The sequence below is a fragment of the Melanerpes formicivorus genome, unplaced genomic scaffold (assembly GCF_026170545.1).
Source record: "Melanerpes formicivorus ecotype bairdi unplaced genomic scaffold, bMelFor1.0.p_v2 SCAF_479, whole genome shotgun sequence".
Taxonomy (NCBI): domain Eukaryota; kingdom Metazoa; phylum Chordata; class Aves; order Piciformes; family Picidae; genus Melanerpes; species Melanerpes formicivorus.
In genome coordinates this window covers 40001-50000 of record NW_027142831.1, presented here as the reverse complement: position 1 = coordinate 50000, position 10000 = coordinate 40001, and positions in this window count along the sequence as shown.

Sequence of the window (10000 nt, the reverse complement as noted above, 5' to 3'; positions counted from 1 at the left end):
GGGTAGACGTGGTCCCCGGGACGAGGGCCGCCTGGTATCGCCCGCCCGGCCCCCAACCCCCCCCCCCCCGCGGCGGCGTAAATGAAGAGAGGCAGTCGGCATGAAACCTTCTTTTATTAAGTGTTGTTTTCATCGAGCGTCTTTCATTAAAGGTTGTGTTCTGAAGCAGTCTTTTCTTCAACAGCGCTGTTCTCCGGGGAGAAGGTCTGCCGGCATCTCTAGAAATCTCCCCCCCGCCCCTGACCGCCTCCCCCCCCCGCCCCCCGTTGCCGGTTTGCGCGGCGCCCCCCCCTCCCGACGTTGCCTCTTGCCGCTACCCCCCGCCCCCCCCCCGCTGCCGGTTTGCGCGGAGCCCCCCCCTCCCGACGTTGCCTCTTGCCGCTACCCCCGCCCCCCCCCCCCCGCTGCCGGTTTGCGCGGAGCCCCCCCTTCCCGCCGTTGCCTCTTGCCGCTACCCCCCGCCCCCCCCCCCGCTGCCGGTTTGCGCGGAGCCCCCCCTTCCCGCCGTTGCCTCTTGCCGCTACCCCCCGCCCCCCCCCCGCTGCCGGTTTGCGCGGAGCCCCCCCCTTCCCGCCGTTGCCTCTTGCCGCTACCCCCCGCCCCCCCCCCGCTGCCGGTTTGCGCGGAGCCCCCCCCTTCCCGCCGTTGCCTCTTGCCGTTACCCCCCGCCCCCCCCCCGCTGCCGGTTTGCGCGGAGCCCCCCCGCCTGCCGTTGCCTCTTGCCGCGGCCGCCACCGCCCCCCCCCACACCCCCCGGCCCCCGTTACCGGTTTGCGCGGAGCCCCCCCTCCCGACGTTGCCTCTTGCCGCTGCTGCCACCCCCAGCTCCCCACACCCCCCGGCTCCCGTTAGCGGTTTGCGCGGAGCCCCCCCCTTCCCGCCGTTGCCTCTTGCCGCTACCCCCGCCCCCCCCCCCCGCTGCCGGTTTGCGCGGAGCCCCCCCGCCTGCCGTTGCCTCTTGCCGCGGCCGCCACCGCCCCCCCCCACACCCCCCGGCCCCCGTTACCGGTTTGCGCGGAGCCCCCCCTCCCGACGTTGCCTCTTGCCGCTGCTGCCACCCCCCAGCTCCCCACACCCCCCGGCTCCCGTTACCGCTTTGCACGGAGCCCCCCCGCCCGCCGTTATCTCTTGCCGCTGCCGCGACCCATCTCCCCCCGCCCCGCCGCCGCTAACTGCCCCCCGAAGCCGCTAGCAGCTGGGCACCCCCCCGCCAAAGCCGCCGCGGCTTCCCCTTCCCACATTGTCCCCTGGAGGGGGGATCGCGACGCGGGCTGCCCGGCTGCTCTCTAACCCCTGCGACCGAGGCGGCGCTGTTAGGGCGGCCGTGCCGGTGCCCCTTGCCGCAGCTAGCCTCTCGCCGCTGCCCCTCCCGTCCGTCGTCCCCCGTCCCCAAAAACTTGCTGCTCTCCACGCTGTAGCCTGCACGGGGGAGGTTGCGCTCCGCTCCTCCGGCCCTAAAGCCGCCCTCGCCCGCCCCCCCGGCTTGCCGCTTGGCTGGGCTGCCCGCCCGCCCGCTAATCCCCCCAACGCCCCCACCCCAAAAACACCCCAGCCCTACCGCATGCCGCTCCCCCTCTCCCCGCTCTCGCTGACCGCTGCCACCCCCCCCCCACCCCTCCCCCCCGAAACAAACCCCCCAGCCCTACCGCATGCCGCTCCCCCTCTCTCCCTAGCCTGCCCCCCCCCGCCGTCGCTTGCTGCTGCCGCCGCCGCCGCCGCCGCCGCCGCCGCCGCCGCCGGGACCCGCCTCGGTCTGGTGGCGCGCGCTCGGAGATCCCCGGCTACCCGTCCGTCCGTCCCTCCCTCCCTCCCGCCCCGCCCCGGGGGAGGGCCCGGGGCAGCGCGGGCAGGCGGGGAGCAAAAAAAAGGCGCGGGCGCCAAAAAACGTCGGGGTCCCGGGGTGGCGGAGGGGGGCGGCGGCGGGGGGCGGCGGCGGGTACACGGCGCCGGGTCCAGGGCGCCGGGTCCAGCCCGTCCCGGGGCGGGGACAGGTGGTGTCGTCCGTCCCCGCCCCCGTAACCTGCTCTGAAGCATCCGCTTCCCGCCGCGGTTCGCCCTCCACCCCCCCCGCCGCACACGCAGCTGCCGCTTCCCGCCGCCTCTGCCCCCCGCCCCGGGATCAACCACTCGCCGGGTCCAGCCGGTCCCGGTCCCGGGAACCTGCTCCCGGGGCCAGCCGGAGCCACGCCCCCTCCTCTGACGCTTCCAGCTGCCGCCTCCCCTCCCACCCCCCAAACTCACACTGGCCCTCGCCGGCCCGCCCACCCGCCTACCTGCTTGCCCGCCGCCGCTGGGTGGCGTGCCGGACACTCTCGCACACAGGTACACAGACAGGGACACAGGGACACAGGCACTCAGGCACACAGGGACACAGGGACACAGGGACACAAGGACACAGGGACACAGGCACTCAGGCACTCAGGCACTCAGGGACACAGGGACACAGGGACACAGGGACACAGGCACTCAGGCACACAGGGACACAGGGACACAGGGACACAGGGACACAGGCACTCAGGCACTCAGGCACTCAGGGACACAGGGACACAGGGACACAGGCACTCAGGCACACAGGGACACAGGTGGCGGGCCGGAGGCCGCTCTCCACTGTGTGGCAGGGGTCCAAGAGCCACCCCAGCCCAACCCAGAGGGTCTTTTGCACCTCTCTAGAGGCCACCCAGAGACCCCAGGCCGCAGCAGAAGCCTCCCCCGCACGCTCTGCAGGCTTCCGACCCACCCCAGGCCGCAGCAGAAGCCTCTCCCGCACGCTCTGCAGGCTTCCGACCCACCCCAGGCCGCACCAGAAGCCTCTCCCGCACGCTCTGCAGGCTTCTCAGCCACCCCAGGCCGCAGCAGAAGCCTCTCCCGCACGCCCTGCAGGCTTCTCAGCCACCCCAGGCCGCAGCAGAAGCCTCTCCCGCACGCTCTTCAGGCTTCTCAGCCACCCCAGGCCGCACCAGAAGCCTCCCCCGCACGCTCTGCAGGCTTCTCAGCCACCCCAGGCCGCACCAGAAGCCTCTCCCGCACGCTCTTCAGGCTTCTCAGCCACCCCAGGCCGCACCAGAAGCCTCCCCCGCACGCTCTTCAGGCTTCTCAGCCACCCCAGGCCGCACCAGAAGCCTCCCCCGCACGCTCTGCAGGCTTCCCACCCACCCCAGGCCGCAGCAGAAGCCTCTCCCGCACGCTCTGCAGGCTTCCGACCCACCCCAGGCCGCACCAGAAGCCTCCCCCGCACGCTCTGCAGGCTTCCGTCCCACCCCAGGCCGCACCAGAAGCCTCCCCCGCATGCTCTGCAGGCTTCCGTCCCACCCCAGGCCGCACCAGAAGCCTCCCCCGCACGCTCTGCAGGCTTCTCAGCCACCCCAGGCCGCACCAGAAGCCTCCCCCGCACGCTCTGCAGGCTTCTCAGCCACCCCAGGCCGCACCAGAAGCCTCCCCCGCACGCTCTGCAGGCTTCTCAGCCACCCCAGGCCGCAGCAGAAGCCTCCCCCGCACGCTCTGCAGGCTTCTCAGCCACCCCAGGCCGCAGCAGAAGCCTCCCCCGCACGCTCTGCAGGCTTCTCAGCCACCCCAGGCCGCAGCAGAAGCCTCCCCCGCACGCTCTGCAGGCTTCTCAGCCACCCCAGGCCCCAACAGAAGCCTCTCCCGCACGCTCTGCAGGCTTCCGACCCACCCCAGGCCGCACCAGAAGCCTCCCCCGCACGCTCTGCAGGCTTCCGTCCCACCCCAGGCCGCACCAGAAGCCTCCCCCGCACGCTCTGCAGGCTTCTCAGCCACCCCAGGCCGCACCAGAAGCCTCCCCCGCACGCTCTGCAGGCTTCTCAGCCACCCCAGGCCGCAGCAGAAGCCTCCCCCGCACGCTCTGCAGGCTTCTCAGCCACCCCAGGCCGCAGCAGAAGCCTCCCCCCGCACGCTCTGCAGGCTTCTCAGCCACCCCAGGCCCCAACAGAAGCCTCTCCCGCACGCTCTGCAGGCTTCCGACCCACCCCAGGCCGCAGCAGAAGCCTCTCCCGCACGCTCTGCAGGCTTCCGACCCACCCCAGGCCGCACCAGAAGCCTCCCCCGCACGCTCTGCAGGCTTCCGTCCCACCCCAGGCCGCACCAGAAGCCTCCCCCGCACGCTCTGCAGGCTTCCGTCCCACCCCAGGCCGCACCAGAAGCCTCCCCCGCACGCTCTGCAGGCTTCTCAGCCACCCCAGGCCGCAGCAGAAGCCTCCCCCGCACGCTCTGCAGGCTTCTCAGCCACCCCAGGCCGCAGCAGAAGCCTCCCCCGCACGCTCTGCAGGCTTCTCAGCCACCCCAGGCCGCAGCAGAAGCCTCCCCCGCACGCTCTGCAGGCTTCTCAGCCACCCCAGGCCCCAACAGAAGCCTCTCCCGCACGCTCTGCAGGCTTCTCAGCCACCCCAGGCCGCACCAGAAGCCTCCCCCGCACGCTCTGCAGGCTTCCGTCCCACCCCAGGCCGCACCAGAAGCCTCCCCCGCACGCTCTGCAGGCTCCCTTGTCTGCTTTGGAAGGCCTCCCATCCACTCCAGACCTGCCTGGAGGCCTCCCTCGACTGCTCCCGGGGCCCTCGAAGCCACCCTAGGCCTTTCTGGAGGACCTGCTCGACCGCTCGGGCGGCTTCTGACGCACCCTCGGCCATCCGGCGCCCAGCAGCTCCCAGGGCCAGGCACCGGCCTCCCCCTCCGGCCGCCCCTGGGGCCGGGGGTGGCTCGGACTCGGCGCCCCCAACGTGTCGTCCCGTCCCCCCCCCGCCCCGCACCGCCGAACATTCGCTGCAGCCGAGGGCTTGCCGCTCGACGCCTACCCCACCCGCCCAGCCCCCCCGCTGCGGCCCGGCGCTGCCCCGGCCGCTGCGCCCCGCCTCTCATCGCTCCCCCCACCCGGCAACCGGCCGCCGGGCACGGCAAGTCCCAGGGCAGGGAACAGGTGCTGCCGGGACCCCGTGCTGGCTGCCGGCTTCCCGGGGCTGCCCCGGGCACGGACAGGTCGCCCCCCCCGCCCCGGCGAATGTTCACCGAACCGGCTGCCGGCTGCCTTCGAGCACCCCCCCGCCCCCCGCCACTATCGTCCCCCCCCGCCCCCCCCTCCGCCTCCGCTGCCGCTTCTCCCCGCACCGCCTCCACTGCCTCCCCCCGCCGCCGGCGAACGAGTCGCCGGATCCGTAGGGTGCCGGGAGCCCGAACGGCGAGCGGCTCCGGCTGCTGCCGGGACCGGGGGGATTCGAGCCGGTCCGGCCGCGGCCGGGACCCCGTGCCGGAAGCCGGCATCCCGGGACGGCCCCGGGACGGCCCCGGTCGCCGGCCGGGTGACGTTCAGCGAAGCGGCTGCCGCCAGTCTTTGGGCCTCCCCCGTGCCGGGGCCGCGGGGATTCGAGCCGGTCCGGCCGCGGCCGGGATCCCGGGCCGGACGATGGCTTCCCGGGCCGGTCCCGGTCGCCTCCCGGGTGACGTTCACCGAAGCGGCTGCCGGCTGTCTTCGAGCCCCCCCCCCCCCTCCGCCTCCGCTGCCGCTTCTCCCCGCACCCCCTCCACTGCCTCCCCCCGCCGCCGGCGAACGAGTCGCCGGATCTGTAGGGTGCCGGGAGCCCGAACGGCGAGCGGCTCCGGCTGCTGCCGGGACCGCGGGGATTCGAGCCGCTCCGGCCGCGGCCGGGACCCCGTGCCGGAAGCCGGCATCCCCGGACGGCCCCGGGACGGCCCCGGTCGCCGGCCGGGTGACGTTCACCGAAGCGGCTGCCGGCTGTCTTCGAGCCCCCCCCCCCCCTCCGCCTCCGCTGCCGCTTCTCCCCGCACCCCCTCCACTGCCTCCCCCCGCCGCCGGCGAACGAGTCGCCGGATCTGTAGGGTGCCGGGAGCCCGAACGGCGAGCGGCTCCGGCTGCTGCCGGGACCGCGGGGATTCGAGCCGCTCCGGCCGCGGCCGGGACCCCGTGCCGGAAGCCGGCATCCCCGGACGGCCCCGGGACGGCCCCGGTCGCCGGCCGGGTGACGTTCACCGAAGCGGCTGCCGGCTGTCTTCGAGCCCCCCCCCCCTCCGCCTCCGCTGCCGCTTCTGCCCGCACCCCCTCCACTGCCTCCCCCCGCCGCCGGCGAACGAGTCGGCGGATCCGTAGGGTGCCGGGAGCCCGAACGGCGAGCGGCTCCGGCTGCTGCCGGGACCGCGGGGATTCGAGCCGGTCCGGCCGCGGCCGGGACCCCCGTGCCGGAAGCCGGCATCCCGGGACGGCCCCGGGACGGCCCCGGTCGCCGGCCGGGTGACGTTCAGCGAAGCGGCTGCCGCCAGTCTTTGGGCCTCCCCCGTGCCAGGGCCGCGGGGCTTCGAGCCGGTCCGGCCGCGGCCGGGATCCGGGGCCGGACGATGGCTTCCCGGGCCGGTCCCGGTCGCCTCCCGGGTGACGTTCACCGAAGCGGCTGCCGGCTGTCTTCGAGCCCCCCCCCCCCCTCCGCCTCCGCGGCCGCTTCTGCCCGCACCCCCTCCACTGCCTCCCCCCGCCGCCCGCGAACGAGTCGCCGGATCTGTAGGGTGCCGGGAGCCCGAACGGCGAGCGGCTCCGGCTGCTGCCGGGACCGCGGGGATTCGAGCCGGTCCGGCCGCGGCCGGGACCCCCGTGCCGGAAGCCGGCATCCCCGGACGGCCCCGGGACGGCCCCGGTCGCCGGCCGGGTGACGTTCACCGAAGCGGCTGCCGGCTGTCTTCGAGCCCCCCCCCCCCTCCGCCTCCGCTGCCGCTTCTCCCCGCACCCCCTCCACTGCCTCCCCCCCGCCGCCGGCGAACGAGTCGGCGGATCCATACCGTCCCGAGAGCCCGAGGCGGCGGCACCCAGTGCGGGTCCGGCCGAGGCCGGGACCCCGTGCCTGTCGCAGGCTTCCCGGGACGGCCCCGGAACGGCCGCGGTCGCCGGCCGGGTGACGTTCTCCGAAGCGGCTGCCGGCTGTCTTCGAGCCCCCCCCCCCCCCTCCGCCTCCGCTGCCGCTTCTGCCCGCACCTCCTTCACTGCCTCCCCCCGCCGCCGGCGAACGAGTCGCCGGATCCGTAGGGTGCCGGGAGCCCGAACGGCGAGCGGCTCCGGCTGCTGCCGGGACCGCGGGGATTCGAGCCGCTCCGGCCGCGGCCGGGACCCCGTGCCGGATGCCGGCATCCCGGGACGGCCCCGGGACGGCCCCGGTCGCCGGCCGGGTGACGTTCAGCGAAGCGGCTGCCGCCAGTCTTTGGGCCTCCCCCGTGCCGGGGCCGCGGGGCTTCGAGTCGGTCCGGCCGCGGCTGGGACCCCGTGCCTGTCGCAGGCTTCCCGGGACGGCCCCGGAACGGCCGCGGTCGCCGGCCGGGTGACGTTCACCGAGGCGACTGCCGGCTGTCTTCGAGCCCCCCCCCCCCCTGCCGGAGCCGCGGGGATACGAGCCGGTCCGGCCGCGGCCGGGACCCCGTGCCGGAAGCCGGCATCCCGGGACGGCCCCGGGACGGCCCCGATCGCCTCCTGGGTGACGTTCACCGAAGCGGCTGCCGGCTGTCTTCGAGCCCCCCCCCCCTCCGCCTCCGCTGCCGCTTCTCCCCGCACCCCCTCCACTGCCTCCCCCCGCCGCCCGCGAACGAGTCGCCAGATCTGTAGGGGGCCGGGAGCCCGAGGCGGCGAGCGGCTCCGGCTGCTGCCGGGACCGCGAGGCTTCGAGCCGGTCCGGCCGCGGCCGGGATCTCGTGCCGAACGTCGTCTTCCCGGGACGGTCCCGGGAGGGCCCCAGTCTCCTCCCGGGTGACGTTCACCGAAGCGGCTGCCGGCTGTCTTCGAGCCCCCACCCCTGCCGTGGCCGCGGGGATTCGCCCCGGTCCGGCAGCTGACGGTTCCCTGTGTCGGACGCCGGCTTCCCGGGACTGCCCCGGGACAGCCCCGGTCGCCTCCCGGGTGACGTTCACCGAAGCTGCTGCCGCCTGTCTTTGTCCCCCCCCCCCCCGTGCTCTCCCTCAGGCGGGAGGTAGACGTGCTCTCCCTCGGCGAGTAGACGTGCTCTCCCTCGGCGAGTAGACGTGCTCTCCCTCGGCGAGTAGACGTGCTCTCCCTCGGCGAGTAGACGTGCTCTCCCTCGGCGAGTAGACGTGCTCTCCCTGGGCGAGTAGACGTGCTCTCCCTGGGCGAGTAGACGTGCTCTCCCTGGGCGAGTAGACGTGCTCTCCCTCGGCGAGTAGACGTGCTCTCCCTGGGCGAGTAGACGTGCTCTCCCTGGGCGAGTAGACGTGCTCTCCCTGGGCGAGTAGACGTGCTCTCCCTGGGCGAGTAGACGTGCTCTCCCTGGGCGAGTAGACGTGCTCTCCCTGGGCGAGTAGACGTGCTCTCCCTGGGCGAGTAGACGTGCTCTCCCTGGGCGAGTAGACGTGCTCTCCCTGGGCGAGTAGACGTGCTCTCCCTGGGCGAGTAGACGTGCTCTCCCTGGGCGAGTAGACGTGCTCTCCCTCGGCGAGTAGACGTGCTCTCCGCGGAGATCGCGCTTGTCGCCAAGGGGTCGCTGTTGCGCTCTGCCTCCGCCTACGTCATCGTACAAGCCGGCGTGATTTCTGCGACCTGCCGCTGGGCGGAGGTCGGCTGGTTGTGCGCTCGCGGAGCTGACGGCCCTCCAGTTCCGTATATGAGGGAACAAGCGACGCCGAGCACTCCCAGGGCAGCGCTGCCGAGCGGCTGCTCCAAGCCACCCGCCAGGCGGCTGGGCAGGGGTCCGTCTGGCTTCTCGGTGGCTTTCGCCCGGGTCAGAGAGGGGACCCGCGGGGCCGAACAAAGGCGCGGCGGTTTGGAGCGGCCGCTGGCGCACCCTCAGCGGTGTTGGATGGGTTTCGCTCGTCCGTGAGCCGGAGCCCAGCCCGGGCTCGGCAACGAAAGCGGGGAAAAGAAAAAAAGTTGACGAGTGGCTGGCGCCGGCCACTGCCGAAGTGTGGAACCCCCGAAGCGAAGTTTGCCCGGTGGGGCACGGGGGCAGAGAAAGCCGGGGAGATGTGGTGCCGGCGTCGGTCCCACCAAGAATGGAAAGCAAGCCCGTCCAGGCACGGCGAGAGAGAGCCCGGTAAGGGGCAGAGAGAGTTCCCAGCACTGGACCCTCTTCACGGGGGTTCCCCCCCATGGCCAAAGCCGCAGCCCGCGGGGGCACGGCATCTAAGGGAAAAGCCAGCGGCGGTGACTGGCCACTCGTACGCTATGGAGCCCGGCATGGGGGGAGGAGGGCAAGCCGGTGCCCCAGCACGGCTTCCTCCTGGCTCCAGAGGGGCGCCCCGTGATGGAGATGTAACTCGGTGCAGCTTGAGGGAAAATGCAAGCCCACATTTCGGGGAGGCAGAGGTGCCCTGTGAGCCGGTGCGGCCCGGTGCAGCTTGCCCCCCCCCATCTCTGGAGGGCGCCCCGTTTGCTCCTCCGGCGTGTTGCCCGCACGCCGAGCCCCGTGCCTGCTGGCTGCTCCCGAGGGCGGTGGCGGGTGCGCGTGGCTGTGTCTGTCCCAGAAGAGCGAGGCCGTGGGGCCTCCGCTGGCTTCCTTTCCTTCTGTCCTTGTTGATCGATGAGGCCTTTCGGGTCGCGTCGGAAAGGGCCCCCGGCCGGCAGGGCAAGGGCGGTCTTCCTTTCCACTTCGCTTCCCGTCGCGTGTGAGGTGTCGTCCTCGTTCCCCCAGCCCCGAGCGGCTCGAGCGGGGGGGAGCCGTGGCGTTAGCGGCCCGGCGCGTGCCTTGCCGCATCCTCCCCTTTCCACCTCCCCCCCGGCGCTGGGGCAGGGTTCGGGGACCGGTCTACCGCAACCGGCTTTGTGACTGCTGCGTGGCCCCGTGAGTTTTCAGGTGTCCTAAAACGCGTGAGGCGCCGGTGTCGTCCTCGGTTCCGGGTACCCGCGGGTGCCGGCCGCGAGCAGCTGCGTGTGGCGGGGGTTGGCCGAGCCGAGAGCGAGGCGGCGGCGTCGCGAAAGTTAAAAGGGGCTAAAAGCGGCGCCGCGCGTGAGGCCTCACCTGCCCGGGTGGGGTCCCCGAGGGTTCCT